Source organism: Corapipo altera, unplaced genomic scaffold (assembly GCF_003945725.1).
Source record: "Corapipo altera isolate COAL_440 unplaced genomic scaffold, ASM394572v1 58, whole genome shotgun sequence".
Lineage (NCBI taxonomy): Eukaryota > Metazoa > Chordata > Aves > Passeriformes > Pipridae > Corapipo > Corapipo altera.
In genome coordinates this window covers 2,162,205-2,184,518 of record NW_020884898.1, presented here as the reverse complement: position 1 = coordinate 2,184,518, position 22,314 = coordinate 2,162,205, and the positions used below count along the sequence as shown (strand labels likewise).

At 44.9% G+C, this 22,314-nt stretch overlaps 1 protein-coding gene across 25 annotated transcripts in view; it reads right to left on the bottom strand.

Moving 5' to 3' along the window:
- The window catches only part of BBX (BBX, HMG-box containing), a 141,054-nt gene extending 120,144 nt beyond the window's left edge, over window positions 1-20,910 (bottom strand). For 4 of the 25 annotated variants that reach the window (XM_027648608.1, XM_027648611.1, XM_027648612.1 and 1 more), the window contains exons 1-3: window positions 19,870-19,888; window positions 17,484-17,556; window positions 3,316-3,405 (exon numbers count right to left, since the gene is read on the bottom strand). The gene's annotated coding sequence lies outside the window, so the exon portion shown is untranslated. The other 21 variants (XM_027648625.1, XM_027648622.1, XM_027648632.1 and 18 more) reach the window with 20 other exon arrangements.
- Between the last annotated feature and the right edge of the window lie 1,404 nt (window positions 20,911-22,314).

Sequence of the window (22,314 nt, the reverse complement as noted above, 5' to 3'; positions counted from 1 at the left end):
AGTGCACCTGAGGGACAGAAATTGTATGTTCTTAAATAATAAGTCTCATGATTTCATAAGCTTCCCTGGTAACTTCACAAATGGGGTTGTCTCTGACAGCCATCATATTCCCCCCTACACAACACCTTATCACCACCTATTCATAAAGTCCTAGTAGGCCACACAATTAACTTACAAGGCAAAGTTCAGGTGTCCACAACAATCTCTGACCACACCTCAGCTCCAATACTGAGAATCTCTCCCAGACTGAGATGTGTCTGCATCCTGACTGCCTGGAAGATACCAAAATGCTCCTCACAGCTGTCCTCACCCATCCCAATCTCCACTACAGGAAACCCAGACAGACAAACTAGCAAGGAGCTATAGAAGAGAGTCATCAATCTGGATGTTCAGGGATCAGAACTGTAAGGCACACTCTGCCAATCCCAACACAGCCAGCACCTTGCAAGGACAGGACATGCCAGGCACCACTATTCTCTTACCTCACTCTGAGTATTAGAAATATAACACATCTCCTTATCCAGAGCTATTTGGTTCAGACTTTTCCCTGCTACAGAGCACTAGTAATTGCAGACATGTATCTAAGAGCCACCTTCAGTCCTTGGCTACAAGGGAAAAGAAATAGCAGGCTCTAGCAACAGAATGGATCAGATCCAACACCCACTGCAGGTCTCAATAACACCATAAAGCACAAGAAGAAAATACTAGGACCCCACATGAAATTCCCCTTTGATGCAAGTGAACCATATCCAGCCACATCCTCTTATTTTCCTTTTATTTCTCCACTAATCCTACATTCTGCAGTGTTACTAATCCAGTAGGAAGATCCCTGAACTAACTTTCTGGTGCCTACATGCCCATGGCAGCCTAACTGCAGCACCAGGCAGCCAAGCTAGTACCCTATTCTTCAGGATACTTTGAAACCAGTGCAAGCATAAACACACTTCTCGTACCCCAACTAGACGACCCCTTCTTGGTAAGTGTAACTTAGTTGGACCTGATAAAGCAGAACTCCCAAGCAGCAGCAGAATGAAAAATACCTGATGATTTTCAGTTCTCACTGTTGTCTACAACATTCCAAACACCAGCAGCAAAAACTGACCAGCGTTAACTTTGCTTAAAACTGTGAGTTCTCCAAGGAGACAGAAACATCTGGTCCAGGTCAAGGAAGTGTCACGACATGGCTTGAGCCTGGTTCCCATCTGAAACCCACTCCTTAGCTGTCAGGGTAAGATTTGTTTTACTTTTTCTCAGAATATTTATTTTTCTACAAAAACTTTATTTGACTTTTGCAAACTTTTATTGAGGGAACTTTCCAAGAAATTACACAAATTGATTATTGTATTCATGTATTAACTGTAGGAAAAAGTATTTAAAAACAAACAAAAAACCCAAACCAAAATAAACATTATTGGGCCATTTACTCCTTCTGTTTTTTATTTTATCCATATCCTTATTGATCTCCTTTCACTGTCATCTGCTTAGCCTTACATTTCAAAGAGAAAAGAGGAACGTTCTGAATGTCCTATTTCTTAAGAAACACCGCTAAAAAAAAAAATCACTCAGGTTACAGATTTTACAAACTTCTGTATGTAACCAGCCATATCAGATTTCCAAGAGGAACCTCCCTGCTTCATGAACCGGAATACACAATCAGATCCATCTTCACCATTGTTTCATTGATGCCAAGCCACAACAGCTTACCCAGAACTGTGCACGTGCCCAAGGATCTGTGCCAAAAAGGCCCTGGAGCAGGATCAGGTCCCTGTAAGATTAGCTGCATGTAGGGCTTCAATCCTGCAACTGCAATAGCTCAGGGAGACTGTGTGACAGGGGCATTGCAGGACTGGGCACTAAAGTAATCAAGTATATAAAGATCTTTGTCCTCTCCACGACTGAAGCACAATTCTTAAAAATGAACTGAACAAAAAACTTTTGTATTTGTGAAATAAAAATCAATTCTTTGGATGACAAGCAGGACCAGCATTCTTCAGGCCAAGCTCCTTAAAATCTATAGGCCGTTTACCCATTTTTTGTTTTGTTGGGGTTTGTTTAGAATTTGGTTTTCGGTTGTTTTGTTTTTCCTTTAAGATACATATTTTTATTTTAATAATTCTTTCTCATCTCCCTCAGATGAAAACCCTACAGGGCCCCTGTCTTAAAGATATAAGCCCAACACAGGAAAAACTTGGTCCAAAAGATGGAAGTTTGTCAGCATTTAAAAAAGGGTCAGCAATTAAAAATCCTGATAGTGCTGGTTGGAACTGTAGAGCAAGGATGGGGGATAACTTCCTTAGGATCTATATATTTTTACCAATTATCTTCTCAGCTTTCTATCATTTTATTTCACAGTACACCACACAGATGGTTAATTTGAAATCAGAAGGTGAACAAGATATTAGAGAGTTTTCTGTGAAATCAAGTTCTGGAATGCTCAAGACTGTGTACCAGAGAAAGCAGCACATGTTTAAACCCCTAGGTTGGCACAAAAGTCCACAGCTCTGAACTGTACTAGCCTGAGAAATGAAAGCACAAGATCCATGGATTCTCAGCCTAATCTGCTTTGAAAGACAGTCATTAGGCTTCCTGGCTACTGACCTAGTACAAAACTACATGTTCAAACTTGGGACCTGAACTACAAAGTACCCCATAAAACCCCACACTGCCACAATGCCAACTTCCTTCCAGGCCAACCCTTAGAGCAAGAAGCTCTGGACAGACAGCTGAACTGAACACACTGAAATACATAGGTACAGATCAAGCCTGACTTGCAAAATCCTCCTGAGCAACAGGACATTTTATCTTGTTCTTGGAACCAGCATAAAAATGTTTCTATCAGCTTCACACATCTTGGGCCACAAACAAAACATGCCTATGCATCCTTGCACAAATCACTTTCAGAGAATTAGGAAGAACAGAGGGCAGTATTCACACAGCACTGAGTTAAGAAGAGACTCTGGGTTGGAAGAACAAAACACCAGGCCCAAAAGCTCTGACCTGCAAGGTTATTTTTCTATCATGCAGCACAAGCTCTTAAATGTAGATGAAGAATTCTGAACTGAACCTGGATGCTAACAGACTTCACAAGTATGTAAGTTCACAATTACTTAACCAGTAAGCCTGAAGTCAACAGATGACAGTTCATCATCATTTTTTTTTCACCTACCAATATGGAGAAAGTAATGTGGACATACACAAGGCAAATGCTTTAGTAATAAAGAGGTAGCTGGTGTAGTAAGTTAAACAGTCATGTAGAAACTGCCAGGAAGTTCACAAATTCTGTACTTGATTCTGCCACCAGTCATCTGGTCTTACCTGAACATCCCTGCGTCTACTCTGCCATCTGCAAAACGGGGGCAGGTAGCACTGGTTCTGAAATGTTTGTAAAATGTAGTTAGTTGATGCCTGTAAAAGTACACAACAGAAGAGCAAAGTGTTATTACACCCTAACAATATGATGTTTAACAAAATACGTAATATATAAATGACAAAACCACCTGTGTTCTACAGTACACACAAACACTTTGTTTATGTATCTGTTTAGAAAGTGAATTGTTTTGACTCTGTTAGAACGAAATTCTAATAGTCAACCTGAAGTCCATCTCTCCAGAGAAAGAAGCAGGTATCTTTTTCTAGATCTTCATAAACAAACAAAACAGTGTAAAATTTTCCCCAAGTATTACATCACCACCACAATTAATGTCACTGCCATTTTACCCTATGATAGGGCCAACCCATGGTAATACAAAAAAACCAACCAAACAAAAACCAAATAATCTGGACAATTTTTCTCAACTTTCTGCCCCACTACTCACTACCAAGTTTTTCTTTCAGACTGCACAACACTTCACAAAGGAAGAAGCCATCACTATCCCAAGTTTGTAAATGAAAAAACAGAGAAAGAAAGAGGTAGCAATCTAATCAAGAGCATGAAGCAAGTTAATGGCAAAAACTTCAGCACTAGCCAGTGGTTTGGTTTTTTTTCCTCTGTTCCATATGGCACAATTTTCAACCTTTGCCAAAATCCTTTAAGGAAGCACTAACCTTTCATTTGCTTGTTAAAATATAAGTGCAGAGTTGGAATGTATTTTCCCTCATTCCTCTAAATATATTTGAGCCTAAATAATAAATTATACTAGATAGAGCATTGTGCGTGCCCCAGGTCATATTTCAAGAAAGTTCATCCAGTGTCTGGGACATATTTTACTAGAAACTCACTCCAGGATCCCTCTTCTTCACTCCTTGCACCATTAAAGTATAATCTATGCATTATTCTATGAATTTGTCTACCTTGGAAAATAGCCTTGCTTCAGCTATACTAGAAGACAATTGGACCAATTACTACAGCACCAGGACACAAGTCTGTACCCAGCAAGTGATTTTTTTGGTGTGCACTTCACTTCTACTCCAATTATACCAGCATACCTCAAAAGGCTAAAAAGTAAACTTACCTAAATGCAAACACATCTTTGTGAAAAGGATTTTACTGCTTTATTTGGTCTCCATAGTTGAAAAGGTTGTAGTGGCACATTGTACCTTTACTCTAAGGTAACCACATACTTTTACCAACATTTGTAAAACAGGAAAATTCACACCAATCACTAGTATCATTACACTGGTAAAGTACAGATAATCCTTCAAGAAACCTCAATGAAATTCATGAAGTCAAAATTTACCTCCTCTGAAGTCTATAGCAAAGTTCCCTCTGAATTCAGCATGCCAGTGATTAGACCTAACAGGGCACAGCCCCTGGGCAAGGCAGCAGCTCTTTTTTGGATGGGAGGTGGGGGAATCACACAGATGGTTAACTGCCCCCATCACTTTTGGGCATGTGGGAGAAGACATACTTGGGGAAGTGACAGAATCTGTTTTGCAGACAGTACACAGTATCTATGATGCTTTGTAAAGGACATTCCCCTGCAGCTTATCTTATGTACAGATTCAGAGTGCTCAGGCTAAGACAGGGCACCTGCCTTTCCACTCCCTCTATGCATGTCTAGAGCTGCCAGGAGAGCAGACTGCTTAGCAGAGACACTAGTTTGGTTCAGCACTAGCAGAAGTGCTTCTGGTTGTGACTAGAAATTTTCTAAGTTCCTGAGTACAATACTGTACCAAAAAAGAGACCACCCATCATCTAAACATGAACTGTTGGTGGATTATTTCACTGAGTTGATTCATCTGAGTAACTCTTCAAAGGAAAGGAAAAAAGTGAGTTTTATTTGCAGTGATGTGACACCACAACCACTTCCCCCCTCCCCAAATAAAAAAAAAAAAAAAAAAAAAGGGGGACATTCTTCCAATCAAGTGTTACTCATATAGTTACACCAATGTTTTAAACACATGCTGCTTCTACCTGGTTTTGCCACAATCCCTGTGACTAACGCAGCCAAATTCTGTTCAGCAGCCTCAGTGGAATTGCACAAGCTCTTATCAACTCTGATTTCAGACCAAAATGAATTTTACATCCAGATCTTTTAGCTTGACCAGTAGCCCATTTCAATGTAACCTAGCAGAAAAACACTGCCTAGCACATGCTAAGTAACAGGTTTCTCTGAGATCTCAGACAGAACACCATCAAAGATACGAATTCTCCACAGAAAATCTTGGCTCAAATACTTATTTTCTGAAAGGAAAGAAAGCCTCGACATTTCACATGTCTAAGAGGGAGTGTGTGTGGGGGGGGAAAGAAGCAAATTAGAACAAGAATAATTCAATCCTATGGAAATGCAGTAACTACATAATCTTTTGCGTTATAAAATTATAGAATGGTTTGGGTTGGAAGGGACCTAAAAGATCATCTAGTTCCAGTCTCCAGGTGTCTTTGCCATGGGCAGGGATATCTTTCACTAGACTAGGTTGCTCAAAGCCCCATTCAATCAGGCCCTGAACACTTCCAGGGATGGGACAATCACAATGTGCAGTTACCATCACAGTAAAGAACTTCTTCCTAATATCTAATCTAAACCTACTTTCTTTCAGTTTGAACCCATTTCCTCTTGTCCTACCACTACATGCCCTTGTAAAAAGTCCCTCTCCAGTTCTCCTGCAGGACCTCTGAGATACTGGAAAGCTGCTGTAAATTCTTCCTGGAGCAGTCTCTTCTCTGGGCTGAACAATCCCAACCCTCTCAGTCTGTCCTGACAGGAGAGATGCTCCAGCCCTCTGATCAACTTCCTGGCCCTCCTCTGGAATCGCTCCAGCACGTCCATGTCCTTCTTATGCTGGGGACTCCAGAGCTGGATGCAGTACTCCAGGTGTGCTGTCACAAGAGCACAGCAGAGAGGGAGAAGTAAAGCATTCTGTTTAAACACTTACATTAAACAAGAGCTGATTGTTTTAGGGCACCTAAAAACATGAATGCTTCAGCAATAAACAGCTTCTACCAAAAAGTTGCCTAAATATGTGACTACTATATTTTCTTACTGATCTTGTACCAAATGTACATGAAAACGAAAATTACAACCCTTTCAGGTTAAGTGATTCATCTTACATTGGCTTATTCTCTTAAGAATAGGTAGTACTCAGTAACCTTCTCATTTCAATTTTTTGAGGAAGTTTTTCTTTTTATTCTTTATAAAAATCTAGTGTTTTAAACATTTGGGACCTGCAATAACATTTTAACCTTTGCTTCGATTTTCTTCTGATTTCTATTTAGCTTTCTAATCTTATCTTTATATATTTAGTTATACAAGATCTCAATAACTGCTGAACCTTTGAATACCCTACACATTGATACAAAAGAATAACAAGACAAAGACAGGATCATGAACCTAAGTTTGCTCCAGAGAGAGGCCGTAAAACCACTTCTTGAAGTGTGTAACTCCTCCTTGGGGGGGGGGGGGGGGCGGGCAAAATAGCAATATATGAGTAGTTTGTGTAACCGTGTCACCACACTCCACATTTCTGAGCACAACCCTTCTACTACCTGAGGTCTAACGCTGCATTCCTTAATGGTCACAGAAATTGCTACACAGTTCCCCTGCTGCAGAAAACCCGCCTGGAGCTGCAGAGTCAATATATGTTATCAAGCTCTTTGACTGCTCGGATGCTATTAATATTTTGGTAGGGTGGGGGTTAGAATTCTTTACCCATGTCAGCCCACAGAGTTGCTATGGCATATTTACCAATTATTTTTTTTTTTAATTTTTTTTTTCCCCATCTAATACCTTAGTAACACACGAATCATCTAGTAACAACTTGGTTTCACTTTTCGGTTTCTGGTCACCAGTACTGCTAGATTCCTCCCTGGATGTTGTAAAGTACGCTCTCACGTGCTGAGAGTGCAAATTAAAGTCACAATCACATGCCACTTAGTCTAAAGGAAAGCTTGCAACAGGAATTTTAAAAGAATCAATTTTTTTAATATTAAGTACATATCTGTGTAAACAGACAGGTATCTGCTCATCTTAACATCCTTTACATCTATACCTTTTAGAAGCTACAGAGGGGTCTAGTACCCACAAAGAAAGGTTAATATGGTCACAGTTTTACCTAGTGAGCTACTCTGCATTCCTTAATGGCAGAAGATACTGCCCAAGGCATCTGCTATTACAAACAGAAACTCTGGAAAATAGATAATGAAGTAATTTAAAAAATACATATTCGAGTTCACAAAAACAGATACAGTTACAAGCAAACTCCTTCCGAACAAAGAAATCATATTCAAATTTCAGATGTTATTGTTGCTAAATGTATTTTAATAGAAATACCTAATTGCAACTTGCCTTTAAATTATTACAAATCAATGTTAAACTCTACTATAATATTATATAACTCAATATATATTAAATTAAAATAAATTGCAAATGTTTGATGTCAAAACTGTAAATAAAGCTCAAATACTCAACAGGTAAGTCTTCACTGAAGTACCAAGAACAAGTATTAGGTTTAGAACTAAGTTACCTGAAAGTAGTACCTTTCACTGCCCTTGCAGAGTCTTTGCTCCATAAAGTCACTTAGTGGTGTTTGCTGTAAAGCTGAGAAACTAAATGGGAATTGAAAAAGCAAGATCATTTCTTTTTCCTTCTCATCTAAGAAAACAAAGCAGAGAAGTTTGAGTTCTACCAGCTCTAAAAGCTTGCATTCTGTTAAGTAGAATGGGTTACTGTATTAGGGTTAATACTTTACTGATATTCTAAGTGTAAACTCTATTTGCATTTACTTGTGTGTACATATGTGTTTGTGCATGAGTGTGGCTTTAATAAATAGGACTTTTTTAAAGGCCACAATTAAAAAACAGCATCATTTGTCATGTCCTAAATAAAAACTTTAACAGTTGCAATCTAAATAAATGCATGTAAGTCATATAATCACTTACAAAGTGTGCAGGCATACAGTGCATCCTCTGAACTAACAAAAAAGTAGTGCCAAATTTAGTGTAAAGGCTATATTTAGCAACATATTTTAACGGCTGTCTACCAATAGAGATTGCTTCTGAAAAAACAAACAAAAATACCAAAGCAAAATGAGATTACAAGCACCAATTTAAACCAAGTGTTTACTGACTAAAATCATGATTTAAATCAGTTCAATAGGTATAACTGGAATGTCAAGGCAGCAGACACGCAAGTGAACGTACAGAGGGGCTCATAAGGGCCAGGAATACAAGGCATAAACCCTCCCTCCTTCCAGTGTGCCTGCCCCCACGCTATCCTTCAGCCCTGCTCAATCTCTGCAAAGCCTGTTAGTGCTCCACAAAACACCATCCCCCACTCACAAAGATTTTTTTTTTTTCCCCTCTAGTATCCTTGAATAAGAGAACACATACTGTCCTCACTGGAGGACCTGAACTGTGCCCTTCTCTCCTGTAACCCACTGCGTGGGGATGTCTGTGATGACAGACTCACCTCCCGTTTTGATTTTGCTCTTTCTGCGAAGAATAACAGTAAACTTCAAATGCAGTCTTGTGGGTCCATCCAGGACAGCACACAGAAACTAGATCACTTGTGGTAGAGAAACAGCAGGACGATTCTTAGACGAAACACAGTATCTGGCCAGTTTTCTCAGGTGCTTCCCTCCTCATACCCCAGCATCCTCTCACTCACTTTGGCCCCGTCATCACACAGCGCAGCAAAACAGAAAGCTCGACAGGGACATCCTCGGGAGTCCACTTCACTATATAAATAAATAATCTGCTTCCTCTAGACGTGTCTCTCAGGAGGGCAGGATCTTCCTCTGCTGATTAAAAACCAGGAAGACTTTGCAGCCACACAGGCCCAAAGCTTTGTTTGGAGCTCCCACCTGAACAATAGGCCAACCCCAAGTAAGGGTGAACTAAGTGGACATTTCAAAATCTGCAACTGAGTATCCAGATCCATTCAACAGCTTCCTCCAAAGGAAACTGAGGGACCAAAGTGTGGTGAGGGCCCTCACAGTGCACGATTTTGCCCAGGTCACGTTTACCCACAGACTTTATGCTGCTTTGGTACACACAGCTGAGGGGAGGCAGATGAGCACAAGCAAGCACACACAAGAGATGCAAGGAAAATACTGATTTATTACCAAGGGAAACACTTAAAAGATTATTTTACACACACACACACACACACACACACACAGAGGCAATTCTCTCTCATATTGATGGGAATATCTTTCTCATAGCAATGGGAAATGGACACATTCAACCATTACACTTATCTATGTGTAATTTACTTCCCTTATTTAAGATTTTCTATACTAAGAAATAAAGTTAAAAACTTCCTTCCCTTGCTGTACTTCTGACACTTGCGCTTTTTATTTAGTCCAACAGTTTTAAAAGAATGGCACTGGAGCTTCTGCTTACTCTTTCAACACTGGAACACAATGTTAATCAATACAATAGAGGAAGTAAATTGTGAATAATTGCTTGCATTAATACATTTGCTACGAGTTTTGCCTTTCTTCATTTTGCAGACACCAAATTTCTCCCTATAAACACCTCTGTTTCTCCAAAAGCAGCTGGAAATTAATTATGCTATTTTTATTTTCTTATTAATTCATATGCTATAGTTATGTAATCAGTGCTGGATCATGCTGCAATTTTGTGTACTTGTTTCAAAATACATTATGAGCACTTGATGACTGATGTTTAACACAATGTACGAAATAGAATCTCAAACAAATTAGAGGGAAGAAATACAAATAAAGACACTTTACCTAAACATGAAAAAGAATCACTCACATACTCAAACAAAAGGTAAACCCTGGAACTCGCAACTTTGTGGCACAGAGCACTCACTGATTAGAACTGAGCCAGGCAAGAATTCTACACTATTCAAGATGATATTTGGATATAAAGAAGCCTTTTGCAAAGAGGAAGAACATCTAAAGCCAGACGTATCAATGAAGTGGAGGTGAAAATGTTACTTCTTTCAAAATCTATCATCTCTGACCACTGATTTGCAGTACATCAGAATGCTCTCTTTCCCGAACCCAGATAACCAACTTGGGAAGCAAATACACTCAAACAAAATGGTTTATCATCTACCAAATGGCATTCTCACACTTCATGCTCTTCCACCCTCTTCACAATTACGTGAACTCTACATGTTTCAGCAATGTCTCTCTCTCTATTCCCAGCTCTTCCTACATTGTTCATCATCAGGTCAGGGACAGCCTATAAGCTTGTGCGTTGATCACAGAGTACAACAGGTGCCTGACCCTGGCAGGACTATCTGAACATCAATAATTAAGAATAATGTGAAATCTGCAGCTTTCCTGAGGAATTACAGGCCACCAGGAACTTCAGGCAGCAGACCTGCAAAGGAGTGCACATTGCTGATGCAGCTCTGGTTCTGGCTTTTTGTTCAGGAATCCAGTTGCACAATTGTAACTGCAGGATTGAGCTCTTTAGATGTTAGGACAAGACAAACTGATGTTCCTGTACTTCACCCCATACAGTTTGGAAAAAAAACATTAAGCATGATGTTGCTAACTATAGTTAAATGTAGGCATGATGTGGCTCAAAGACCACTTGCAGAAAGCAAACCAAAACATGGCCAACCACAAAAATGCCTTTTTCATCAACCTGACAAAAAAGAGCAACTTCCTTCCAACTTCTACAGACAAATTTTAATGCAGAACATCCCAGCATTTCAGCTCCACTGACTTTCACGGAGCTACTTCACACTGAAGAGGACAAAATAAAGTAAGAATTCAAGTTCTCCCTCACTCCTTCCATTTTCACTCCATGGTTTCTTTATCCAGCTTCATCTCCAAATTTGTTGTGATGTCTCTCTCTTAAATACTGCTTTGACAACCACAGAAAAATGCATTCTCTCACATACAGAAACAAAAAAACTAGGATTATTTGCTTCATAAAAGCACACACAGGCTGCAGAGGGAAGACATACTATTCTACTACAAGGGATATAATCCTGTTATCATGTGACATGCTTTCCCCACTGCCGTTGCTGGATAACTCTTGATTGTGTAGGACAGGGATACAAATAAAAAACAAACTCAAAACAAAAAGAGACAACTTCTAACACGGAATAAGCTTAAAAGTCCTTTTGTAGCCCGCAGAAAGAGCATACTGGGGAAAGAACTGAAAGGTACTGGTTGAAAGCCATCAACCCAACAGCAGTAAAGTACTGCCCAACACTCAGGAGGACAGTGTAGTCACCAATCCTCGACTCAGCTCACCAGAGGCCCAGGACCAGGCTTAACCCTTCCTTGAATCCTGCAATGGTCCAGCTCAGTCCCCATTAACAGTAATAAGGGAAAGGCCTTTAATGTGTGCACCCAACCCTGCTATGGGGAACTCTGGGTTTCAGAAGCACAGGATAAAGCCCCTCCTGAGAGCATGGATAGCAGAAACCTTCCTGTTGCTACAGCTGCATAAGAGGAGAGGGACCCCACAGCCGGGAATGAAGTTCATGTGGTTTCACAGCGTCTCAGAGCAGACTCCTCAACAATTTGCTACATGCATACTGCCTTTCAGAAAGAAAAAATAATAAATAAATAAATAAATAAATAATAAAACTCCCCAAGCAGAACACACCAAACAAGCAGAGGGAAGACACCTTCCTGCTTCCCCTCAGAAAGGGGAGGCATAGGCAGGACTTGATAAGCTTCTTGTCAAGAGAGCTTCCACTTGCATTAAGTTCCATAGATCCCATGTTGTGCAAGTCCACTGAATTATTTTTATCTTTGCTGAATGAGACTCTGCAACATTAAGGGTCAATAAAATGCTGCTTCTTATTTTCAGTATTTGCTACATTTTATAAAACCTCTTACATAGAAACATCCACATGGTAGATTTCTGACAACAAAAATTCCATGCTTCCTAAGCAACTGATTTTCTTAGTGTAGTCTCATAAAATCCTGTTAACTTTCCTTCCCCTTGCTAAAAATTGAAATTTTGTTGTACTAGCTTTCTTTGTGCTCAGATATGCCTGAAGCTAGCTTATTTTCACATACTGAATTGTCCATGCTCATAAAGACTTGCTATTACATTATGCATTTGTGTGCTATAAAGGAAAAGGCATGAACAGTGGAAAGCACCAAACCCATGCTTTTCCTCTTTGTCAATTCATCTTTTATGCAACCAAATTTATAAATATTAAAAATAAAATGCTGCTATCATCATGAGAATACTACGATTCGATCTACACTCAGACATTAAGTATTCTTTACTCCTCAAATACGGCTCCAATTTTTACATCAAATTTTTATTTTCAGTAACAAAACACCAGTGAACAGCAAATCTGAAAATCTTACACATTTACTGGGTCTAGAAATAAAAGTTCAATAAGTAAGTTACCCTACTTGTCACAATACTGCCAGAGTGCCAAAGTAGCTGCTTCTGTCAATTCTGTGTTTCATAAGAAAATTAGTTGTGATTTCGCACTAAATTATGAATACAAAAAATAATTTAATTGTGAAGAACTATTTCACATGAATCATATTTTAAAAGCTTTGCAATGAAAAACCATTCCCTTCCTTTTATCAAGTTCACGAAGTAAGTTAGTATTAAATAAACGTAAGGTTAATAAATAGTGCAATAAACACATGTTTAAATACCATGTTTACTGGCAAAAACTCTTAAGTAAGCTCTCCTCCTACTTTAGACTCGCCTGTCAATAAATATAACTAAGTTACAAGTCAGTAACTTATTACAAGTCAGTAACAAGTCATACTATTCTGAAGGTGAGATTCTTTTTTTTAAAGCAGCTTTATGAATCGAAGTTGAGTATTAGCAAAGGATGCCCAACTGGCACAGAATTCAATGAGACTATTCACATCTCAAGACAGGCATTTACCAGGAAAGCTTCAGAGCAGCAGCATACACCAAGGGGAAGGACACAAAACTGGAAAGTCAGATGTGGATTCTATTCCACTCCCTGCTAATGCTAACCTGCTAAGTGACTGCAGGCAAGCCTACGCTCTTTCACAGCTTTGTATCTCAGATGCCTAAAACAGGGATAAAAATGATTGTTCCTGGTTTTGAGGTGTGTGATTACAGCACGGCTTATGTACTTCGCCAGACAAGACAGAAAGCACATGAATAAGACAATGTCTAGAACTGCCAATTATTAATAATATCATTATTATTGAGAGAATAGCATGTGCTTTTTTCTCTTCCAAGCAATGCAACCTAACGACAGCCCACCAAGTCATTCTTAAAGTTGGAGTAATCCTAATGCTGGTTCAGGTTTTATCCCTTCTGAAACTATCAAGAAGGGTGACAGCAGAAGGAGTCTTTTGCAAAATTCACCTGTCCACTAATACCACTCTCACCCCATTGCTCTCAGATAGAAACACTGTATCATCACTGATCTTGAAAAAATAAAAACAAAATAATAAAAAGGAAGTAAGCCCTAATAATCTTTTGACATAAAACAGGACAAAAAAGCTTCTGGCAATGACATCCCAGGAAAGGGGTAGAAGGAAAAGAAAGAAACTTAATAGTACAGAAGTCAGAAGGTTGACTTTTTCTTATTTCTTCTCAAGAATATTTTGAAATACATATATGATTTCAGTCCAGTTTTATAGACTCCTAAGTAATAAAGAAAACATAAATTAAGTTTACAATAAGGTAAAAAAGCAACTTTACTGCTTTAAAACAAACTTAATTCACTCAAGAAAACTGTCCTAATATATAGGCACCATATGATTTAACGATACAGGGAAGTACCGTTAGTCTCCATTTGCAGGTGGCAAAGGGACATCTGGCTGTGCTTCTAAGAGTAAAGACCCTGGAAGCCACCAGCAGGCCACAGCAGTGCTGCTGACTCCACGAGCAGCTGCAGCAGGCCACCCCCATGAAGGGGCACAGAAAGTCCAACTTGGGTCCAAAATCTGGAGAGTGGCCTCTGGTTTTGACTACATCACTTGCCAGAGTTCAGAAACAGCCTGTGACACACTCAAAATTAAAACTAAAATTTTGGTTCAGTTTCAATTTTAATTTATAGTACCTTCCTCTACCAAGGAACAGCCTTCAGATAAAGAGGGAGGCCTGAATGCTACACGAGCCATGTACTGTTGAAAGAGAGTCAGTGTCTCACCTCCCAGGTGTCTAAATTTCACTGCAGGTGCACTTACAAACTTCACACTACAGCAGGGCCTTGCACACCACAGGTCTCATCTACCTTACTGGCACTTTTCCCACCAACACACGTGGTGAAAGAGTAACTCTCCCCAGCTCACTTGGTCAAAATTCCCTCTCCTCATACCACTCTCTTCCCATGCCTACGCCAGCAGACTGCCCTGCCTCACGCCATGTTGACTGAGCTGCAGAGACACTGTGCATCCTCAGCCTGCAGACCACGAGTGGCAGCAACCTGGAAAAACATTAAGCTCGGAATGTGAGCAATTGTATCAGTGAATTTAACAAGAGTTGTCATCTGCTTAAAGATATTCACATGCTTACAGGATCACAAGCTACAGAACCACTAATTTACGAACAAAGTGTATTAAGATCATTCTGGATGAACAGGAAAAACGTTAGCTAGAAAATAATTGCACAATTACCTCTGATATTTTATGTAGAAAACTGACATTTAATATCTTTAATTATTCACAAAACAGCTATGAAAGAGAAAGGTTTTCTTCCTTGAACAGGAAAAAAAACATGGTCAAATTCCTCTCCATCCTCACCATCACTCCTACACTCCTTTCCTAAATAAACCTCCTGCTGAAGCCAATGGAAGCTTTGCAGGCAATGAGCTTACGGCAAGCAGTGCCCAAAAACTCCAAAGCATCGAGGGCAAGCTTCTTAAATAGTCTGAGTTTACCTCAACACGAAAACCAGTCACGTTTCCGATAAATTATGTGTCTGCTTGACATGGTTTATCAGCTTGTTGTGCCAAGAGGGACAGTAGTATGCAATGAACTTTTGAGACCATGGGCCAATTTCTGAAGCATTCACAAGGCCCCTTTCTAAGCAGCTTTGCCTTCCAGCTTGTTACACACCACCACTGCCACTAGCACTTGTTAAGCAAGACCAGAACTCAAGTGTCTCTCCTGTACCTCAAGAACGAATTATTAAAACCCATTCATGAACAGTTACTTCAGTGAGAACTGTATAATAAAAGAAATCTTCCCTTTTACCAAAATAAAGGCTCCCTAAAGTAAATGGAGGTTTCTAGTAATGGACAAATCTAATGAAATCTCTGTTCTCACCTTCACTAGGCACATTATTTTTATTGCCTTTTTTTAAGCTATGAGGAAATGTATTTCTTTTCGTCCTCTAAAGTTTCTATTATGTCTTTTTCGTCAGAAAGATATCCTATCCTTCTTTTCTTTTTTCAAGCCAGTTCAACATCAGGCAAGAACTACATTCAGCATTATGCACAAATTCAAGGTCCACTCCTCTTACAGCGTGGGAAGACTACAATCACCACTTCACTTCCAGGATCAATATTTCATGCATCCAAAAGGCTTCATCACATAAAACTAAAACCAGATAATGACTGAAGAAGCTACCTAAAGAAAGGTCCCTGAGCTACTCTCATTCAGTACCCTTTACTATTACTCCAAAAAAAGAAAAAGTCCTTAGCACTCACAGCCCTCTAATAGGACTCTTACCTGAACACATAGAAAACTAAGTTCAGAAATCAGTACATTTGTATTCAGCCCTGAACAACATTTTGAAGCCTATCTGCCAGTTTTTGAATTTCCAAATGCGTTTTTACTTGGAAAAAATTGTCGCACCAATTACTCTACACAGAACACAATCCTTGTCAGTAATGCTATAAAACCAAAAGCAATATTCTCCTATGCAACTAGTCTGTCAAAGAATTTCAGTAACCGAATTTGGTGTTTATAGCCCTAAACCTACACATACCAACCTCACTGCACACAAAATCCGTACGCCTGAAATTTGGGTGTAAATCTGCAGGAACTGGAGAACAGCCGAATCCTCCCTTCAAACCAACTTCCCACAGTGGTTATCCCAGCCTTAGGACTAGCTTTGTGGTCATAATATCAGACCAGAACAGCTTCTCCCAACAGCCCTCTTCAAGTCAGCCTGTTTGGGACCATCACTTATCCTATGTCTGCTATACACTGCCTGGAAAAGGTCAAGAGTATGTTATTAATCATTTGCATTTATGAGTACTAAGCTTACCCCAAATACATGTCTTGTCTTGTTTTTAACTATGTACACAATAGTACCAAAAAGAAATGCTACCTCCCACTTCCCCATTTTGGACCAAATGCAGTTCAGTGCCACCACGGGCGATCATATGAGAAATGCTGCAAATGCCACTCATTTTATGTCATCTATGAATGTGACCCCAAAAATTTAGAACCTCTTCTTTCAACTTCTACTTCAGCTTAAAAGGTGTCAAACCCTTCAAACCGTGTCAAAACTTTCCCCAGCATACAGATAAAAAAAAAGTTGTTGTGTACCTGAAAGCTTAGGAATTTAGTCACTAAGATTCATCTTTCAAATTGATTGGTACCTGCATTAATCAATGCCAAAAGAAAAAACACTAACACAGAAAGAGCATGGAAGGAATTCTAATTAGCTCTCAGTTTATGTGTTAAAACTGAACCGACTCCTGTTGCAGTAGCACTACAGTTCTGCTAAACTTCTCACTGATTCTTGACCTCCGGAGTTTTCTAATTACCTATTCTGTTTATATTTTTGTACTTTTCTACCACTGAATTTTAAAAGGACTTTACATGCTCATGAAATTTTCGACCTGTGTGTTGCACTTTGCATATTCTAATGCTACTCTGTTTCAAACTTTTGCCCTAAGTCAATCAGCTATCTTTACAAAACAAAGTTTAAGAAAAAAAAAAACACAAGAAAAAAAAACAAACAAGTGAAGAGAGCTCTGAATATGCACAGCCTTTTAATTCCCAGGTTACTTGGATGCACCCCTACATACAAACTTTGTAATCTAGCAGTTGCTATGAGCACCCAGAGAAGATGTGTTTTCTGAGGCGCTAAAACCCAAAAAACCATCTTCCACACAAACAGTGGCAGCATGAGGACCTCTATCTTGTCAACAACAACAGAGTTCTTTTTCCATGTGTACAGTTTACATACTTACCCAGGAAAGCAAATGGAAATTACAGACAGACGAAGATGAAGCTGTCCCAAAGCCTCTGTCATGTGATAGTGACCTATAAAGTATCAAATAAAGGCACATCATCAGCACACCATGATTTTTCAGTATTGTAACTCACCACAACGCCAACAAGAGGAGAGATCCCAAAACTTGAAACTTGCTCCCTCCTCACCCCCACCCCAGCTAAGCTGTCATTAAAACAAGATGACAGTCGCAGGGATCGGTAAGGAGCAAGGAGAAGATGCATCGTGTCTTTAAAGGGCATTCGGAGTGGGCAAATGGAGCAAATCATCTGAGTGTGCATCAGCAGGGTGGGTTATTCTTCCTCTGTCTCTCGCACACACGGATGCATGTTTATGCGCGCACACAGACACATATACGTACACACAGGGATGCATCACGTAATTATTTACATGCACACACAGAGATACTCGCACGTATTATCAAAATAAAAGGCAGAAAGTTGACCACCATCTGCAAGGAGGCATACATAACAATAACCCCCGGGAACTTCCCAAGTCAGCGAGCAATCCCCGCGCGTGGATAAGCCAAACAACGCAAAAATTAACAACAAGAATGAGCCGCCAGCCCGCAGGTAGGAGATCCACCCGCGGAGACAGACAGACAGACAGACGAGAGGGACGAACGGCAGGCTGCGAGGCTGGAGCACAGTTTCAGGTAATGCCCGTTCCCCCCCGGCAGAGCCCAGCGGAGCCGCCCGGCCGCCCCTCGGCCACCGCAGCCCGCGGGGAGAGACCCCCGGCCAACGCGGGGGGAGCGGCGCTCGCAGCCACCGCCCGCCCGCCGCCCACCCCGCCCGTGCAAAGTGTAGGGCCACCGGAATTCGGGCTCCGGGGTGGGGTGGAAAGAAAAGGTATTAAATATGGAGAAAGACCGCCGTGACCCAGGGTTTTCCCGTCTACACCCCCCCGCCCCGCCGCGCCCCCCGCTCCCCGTCACCATCAAGTTTGCATCCTAGTTACAAAATGTCGATCTTGAAGGCTGACAAGACACCGGGAGAGGGGGAGAGAGCGAGAGAGAGAGAGTGAGTGAGAGAGAGAGAGAGAGAGAGAGAGAGAGAAGAGAGAGTCCATCTTGCTTTGAGGGGGGAGGAGAGGAGCAATAATGCAGCGCATAAATCTCACCCTCCCGGGGGAAAAGTCTCCACAACACCTTTGGGGGCGGGCGGGTGCGCAGGGAAGGGGCGGCGGCGCGGGGAGGGGGCGCGGGGGGCTCCCCGGCCCTCCCAGCTGCCCTCCCCGGCGGGCTCCGGCGAGGCAGGCTGGCAGCAAACACCTCCCTGCTGCTCCCCTCCTCCTCCCCGCGGGCCCGGGCGATGATCCCGCTGCTGCCGCCGCCGCTGCCACCGGGGAGGAGGTGCCGCCGCCGGGAGAGCCACATGGAGACCAGCACCCCGTCCCTGCCCCGGCGGCCGAGCCGGGCCCCTCCGCCGCCCCGCCGGGCTGCGGGACTTGGACGTGTCACCAGCAGGACGGGCAATGGTTTCGGCGCCCCAGGCCCGAGTGACCACCGCCGGCCTGGCGGCGCCCCGGCCTCCCCGCACACACTCACCTCCGCAGAAAACTTTTAACCGCGGGCCTCCCCCGGAAAAAGTGGCGAATCCGCCCCGCACACGGTTAAAGCCCCGCGGCCCCCCGGCTCGGCTGGCGGCGAGCGGGGGAGACCCGGGCACGGTCCTTCCCCGCCCCGGCGGGGAGGGAGGGAGGAGGCAGCAGGCAGGGAGGGAGGGGGCGGGCAGCCGCCTGCCGGTGCCTCTCGCCCAGCCGCCGTGCATGTCGCCTCGGCGGCTCTCGCATCGCTTCGTTTTACCTTCCTCATTCAGCGGCGGCAATGGGCTGCCACCGATATTCCTAACGCAAACCTGCTGCCGTGCGGCGCCCGGGATTAACGCGACTGCCTCCTTTCCCCTGCCTCCAACCCTTCCTTCCCCGTCCTCCTCCTCCTCCTCCTCGCAAACCCACACTGGATCGGCTCTCCTCACAGCCATGCAAGTTTCATACATTGCAAATAAACCCGAGAGGAGGAAGAGCGAAGCGGCTGGCGGGGAGCGGGGGGGGGAGGAGGAGGAGGAGGAGGAGGAGGAGGAGGGCTGCTTTCTGTAATTTACCAGCGACCCGATCTCGCAGCAGCAAATAACAGCCGAGCACCCATCCGGCTCCCGGCGGCCGGCAGAGCCCCCACCGAGGCGGCTGCCCCCTCCCCAGGGCGCCCCTCGCCAAGTTTTCTGTCATCGCGACCACCCAATGTCACAACTTACCTTCAGAAATAGGACTTCGCGCGGCCGAGGCCTGCCGCCGCCTCCCCCCGGCCCCCGCCCGCCTCCCTCCCTCCCTTTCTCCCTCTCCACCTTAAACTTATTGACACAACATAATCCCGCATCCACGCGAAACTCCGGCAGCGCCGTCCGCCCGCCCCCCCGCTGCCCACCGGGGCCGCCGCCGCCCCGGGTGCATCGCCGATGACTACCGGAAAACGCACAGCCCAACTCTCCGGCCGAGCCCGGCGGCCGCTGTTGTTGTCGGGGTCGGCGCCGGGGTTTTTCCTCCCGCTCCCTGTGCGGCCGCCGGATCAGCTTCTTCCCCCTCTCCGGTTTTATATCCCCCACCACCCTTTCTGCCGGCGGCGGCGCGGAGCCCCCCCAGGCCGGCGGCAGCCGATACCGATCCGCGCACTCTCCCCCGCGCCTCGCCGCCCCGCGGGATGAAGTTTCGTTTCTGCCTGCCGCGATTTCCCTGTCAAGTCCTCCCGGAGGCACGCACCGAGCGGTGGCCGGTGGCCATCCCTCCTCCTCCTCGCCCTCCTTCCCCTTCCTCCCTCCGCCGCTGCTCTTGCCTCTCTCTGTGGCGGCGAGAGGTGCCTGGTTTCAAACGCAGCCTGGCACTGGCTGGCCTACCCCCGCCGCCTCTCGGGCTCGGCTCGCTGGTGTGTTAAATGCCCTGCGCTGTACCGCGATCCACTTCGCCCCCTCCCCGTCAAACACCCCCAGTCACCCCTGCCCTCCCGGCCGGGCGGAGGGCTGGCGGCACCAACCCACCCGTCCTCCGCTGCCCAAACTTTCCAAACGAAGGCAGGGCTGGAGAGAGGGAGGAAAAGTGACTGGGAGCCGCGGCAGCAGCCGCGCCGGGCAGGGGAAGCTCCGCGCCGCCCTCCCGGCCGCCGGCGCCGCAGAGGGGGCGCGGGGGGCTGCCCCGCCGCTGGGGCGCGGATGGGAAAGTGTGGGGCGAGGGCACCCCATCTCTCCCTCTCTCTCTCTCCCTCTCTCTCTCTCTCCCTCTCCCTCCCTCCCTGTCTGCTGCTGCCCGTCTCCGCCCGCCCGGTGCGGGGCGGCGGGCGGGCGCACTCACTCACCTCGGCGGGGCGCGCACCGCGCCGCTGGGCCGGACGCGGCTCGCAGCGCAGCCCCTCCGCCCCGGCGCCCGCGGAACGCGGCTCCACACAGAGCCATGCAACCCGGGCAGCGCCACAACACTCCCCGCGATATAAGCCGGCCCACCATTGGCCGGCGCGCTGAGCGACGGGCCCGCCGGCCACTCAGCGCTGCCGTTACACCCGCGGCCCGCGAGGGAGCCGCCGGCGCACACGCTCCGCGCACACACTCCCCGCACACACTCACACAAAGATCGCCGCGCTGCCCCTCGCGGGGTTCGCGGAGCCCCCGGCGGCGGTGCCGAAGCGGGGCAGGGAGCGGGGGCCGCCCGGGGCAGCGCGGAGCCGTGCCGGACACAGCGAGGGCAGCCGCTGTCCATTGGTCGCCCGGGCAGTGCTGCAAGAGTAAACTACGCCTGCCCTGGGCAGCGCCGGCGGGTAGCGGGGTGCAGGCTCGGCCCGGCCCGGCGCACCCCGAGCAGCTCCCCCGGTAACTTACTCGCCCGAGTTGGGCGGGTTTCATTCAGAGGCCAAAGCACGGCGAGCCAGAAGTTGCGGGAGGCGGCAGCGCATCCGCGCAGCCCCTGCTCGGGCAGTAAACACGGGGAGCCACCCCCGCGGCCCGGGGCCGGACGGGCCGAGCCGGCGGTGCCCCCTGACCCGGCCACGGGGTTTGAGGCAGCGGCGCCGCGCGGGGATGCGGCGGAGCTCCGGGCGGTGCCCGCTGCCGGAGGAATCCTCGCCCAGGCGTGGCAGAGAGGCCCTCACCGGGCCAGCATCGGCAGCACGGCCGGCTTCACACCGGCTTCCCGTAGAGACAGCTCGGCCGGCAGAACTAGCCGAGTATAGCGCTGGGGTCTGCGCCACGCTCCGCATCCTGCCCGGCCCCCTGCCCTGCACCTCGCGGGCGGTACCAGGCACATGGATGTGAAATTCATCTGAGAATTTCTGTGACTTACGGGCTGGTACGCACAAAGCGACAGTGTGAGGCCAGCAGCTTTTGGGTGGCTGCATGGCGATTGTGCTGACGGGTGTTGGAAAAGCCCTGTGGAAATGTAGTCTAACTTTTTTGGAGAAGCTCCTTTCTACTGCAGAAATCAAACACAACATGAAGGCGTACTGTGTACACTGACCCTGTGTATTAATGTTCGTGAGGGTTTGAATATATGTAACATGAGACCTTTATGGCTTTTAAGGAGAAGACACATGGCATTTATTCTTATGGTTAAGAAGCACTAATTTTTGTGTGTGGCACTGTCTCTAGGCGGGATGGTGACAATTGGCATATTAAAAAAGGGTCAGAAATAATAATAGTTATAACAGCAATGGAAACTGAAGTGTACTTGTTTTTTTTCCAATAAAAGAGCAATGTTTGTGCTTCACAATGACTTTACATATCCAACGCTCCAAGGATGTTGCAACGTTT